This window comes from Physeter macrocephalus, chromosome 9 (genome assembly GCF_002837175.3).
Source record: "Physeter macrocephalus isolate SW-GA chromosome 9, ASM283717v5, whole genome shotgun sequence".
In the NCBI taxonomy this organism is placed as follows: domain Eukaryota; kingdom Metazoa; phylum Chordata; class Mammalia; order Artiodactyla; family Physeteridae; genus Physeter; species Physeter macrocephalus.
Window position 1 is genome coordinate 25,817,211 of NC_041222.1, and position 2,727 is coordinate 25,819,937.

Sequence of the window (2,727 nt, forward strand, 5' to 3'; positions counted from 1 at the left end):
TCCTCCCGGACCGGGGCGCGAACCCGGTTCCCCTGCATCGGCAGGCGGACGCGCAACCACTGCGCCACCAGGGAAGCCCGATAGGTAATTTTTATCAGATATTTTTTTAAGACATTTTTTAAAATTACATTTTTGTTCTTGACTGATGAAGTGGAACTCGCCCAGCATTTGCAGGGCCCTCAAGCTCAGGGCAAGCAGAATGTGTACTCATCTCCTTACTCCATACCCTAGGAACCCCCTGACTGTTGACTCAGGAACTTTCTGAGAATGAAGACAGCACTGGGAGATGAGCTTTGGGGTGTATCCACCTTAGCTCTACAGTCACTGAGATTGTATCATAGAGGGAAGCAGGAAGTCAGAAATCAATCTATGCTTTTAATATGAAACCGTGCCTGAAACAGTTTGATTGTTTTCATATTGTTTCGGAAATTCCTTGTACCTTTGCAAAAAAAAAAAAAATGAAAATAAATAGATGTGGAATAGTGCAATGGAAAGAATGTAACAAAATAATAAACAACATCTTCCTAGACATTTTAATACATGGAGCTTTCCTTGACTTGTTTCACAAATACCAATGACAGTTTTCCTACGCTATCTGAAAGTAGAGGGTTCTTATGAAACCTTTTGTAAGCCAAAATGGCTAAAGTGAAGAAGCAATTACCTTAACACAACTAGCTAACAGACACACAAAATAAGTCCAGATAAAGCACAAATGCTCACAGGCACAGTTCAAAGCTAAGACGGCTTAATGTTGAGATGCTGAGTGTAGTTCCTGGGGAAGGAGCTTGGTGGTGCCACTCCCACTGCTTGGGGTGCTAGGGGGTGCACCAATGCCTCTATAATAGCTTGCTGTAAAACAAACGCTGAACATATTTTCACTTTTTGTCTTTTCTCATAAAAGCTAAAATCCTCTTCAGATTTCTTTCCGTTAGTGAAAGCAAGTACTAATGTAGGTCTTTCGTGAAAGCAACGTGGCATAAAGTGAACTTTTGGAAATACCCACTTGTTTGGGCCAGAAACCAAGCTGGGAAACAGGCAAGAAAGACTTGGTTCCTACCCTCCAAAGAGTTTTTAGTCGTGGTTGGAAGGAAGGGGACATTCAGGCTGCTCTTGGAGGAGAAGCAAGGAAGGCTTCTTGGAGGAAATGATATTTAGGCAGAAACCTGAAGGATAAATAGGAGTGAACAAGGCAAAGAGCATTTGGGGAAAAGAGTGTTCCAAGCAGAGAAAACCAGCTGTTCCATAGTCTGGAAACAAGCAAAGGGTGGAGCATAGACAGGGCAGAGATCATGAGTATTAGGAGCCAAGGGCAGGCTTCCCTGGTTGTCCAGGGGTTAAAACTCCATGCTTCTACTGCAGGGAGCGTGGGTTCGATCCCTGCTAGGGGAAGTTCCACATGAGAGCTGTGCGGCCAAAAAACAAAAGAAAGGAAAGAGCCAAGGGCTTTGTAGGTGGGAGCTGAGACTTTTTTTCCCTAGCTTTATTGAGGTATGATTGACAAAAATTATATATATTTATGTTGTTTGTGATTTCTTGAGGTGTGTGTGGTAATGATTACCATATGAAAGCATTGTGAAATGATCACCACAATCAAGATGATTAACACATCCATTACCTCATGTCATTACCATTTTTTGTGTACGGTTGAGAACATTTGAGATCCAGTCTCAACAAATCTCAAGTGTACAATACAGTATTATTAACCATAGTCACCATGCTGTACATTAGATCCCCAGAACTTATGGGTTCTGTAACTTAAAGTTTGTACCCTTTTCCCTCACCCTACCCTTTTCTGTCAGCTCCTGGCAACCACCTTTCTACTCTGTCAGTTTGACTTTTTTTTTTTTTTTTTTTTTAGATTCCACATATTTAGGAATCATAGAGTATTTGTCTTTCTCCATCTGGCTTATTTCACTTAGCATAATGTCTTCCTGGCTCATTCATTTAGAAAATGGCAGGATTTCCTCTTTTAAGTCTGAATAACATTTCACCATATATACGTGCATATACCACATCTTCTTTATCCATTCATCCACTGACGGACACTTGGGTTGTTTCTATATTTTGGCTTTTGTAAATAATGCTGCAATGAACATGGGAGTGCAGATAGCTCTGATATACTGACTTCATATTCTTTGGATATACACCCAGAAGTAAGATTGCTGGATCATATGGTAGTTCTATTTTTAATTTTTTGAGGAACCTCCATACTGTTTTCCATAATGTCTGTACCGTGGATGCTGAGACTTTAGCGTGGGGGCAGGTGGAGTTTCCAGAATGTTTCTCACAATTGCGGGAATCGTTATTTCTCTTGGGGTTAGGGCAAGAGAGAATTAAGGGAAAATGAAAAGTCTAGGTAATGCACAGCATCCCGGAAGGCCACAGCCAATTTTGGTCCCATCCACAGGGCTGCAGTTTTCTGATCATGACTGGACGAGCGTCACTCAGCGGGGAAGCCCACCTCCTTGCAGTTAGTTAGCCCATTCGAAGTGAGCCCCCATTTGTGCTGTGGCCGCCTCTGGGCTAGACACAGAGCCCGGAGACCAGGTCTAAGCATTCACTGCCCGGGCAGATGGGCGGGAGAGCACCGTGCTGTCCGCAGGGTGATGATGCTGCGGCTGTGCCCTGGCCTGCAGGCGGCGCCCTGCCAAATATCTGTCTCCCTGCCGGAACTGGGACGACCCGGAGCGCTCCGCCCCACCGCCCAGGTTTCGATTTCCCCGCCGG

The 2,727-nt window shown here is 44.0% G+C and overlaps 1 protein-coding gene across 1 annotated transcript in view; it reads left to right on the forward strand.

The window, feature by feature from the left end:
• Nucleotides 1–519, forward strand: part of CORO2A (coronin 2A) — a 16,570-nt gene extending 16,051 nt beyond the window's left edge. The window contains exon 13 of the mRNA XM_028494302.2: nucleotides 85–519. The gene's annotated coding sequence lies outside the window, so the exon portion shown is untranslated. The remainder of the gene's footprint in view (nucleotides 1–84) is intronic.
• The last annotated feature ends 2,208 nt before the right edge of the window (nucleotides 520–2,727 follow it).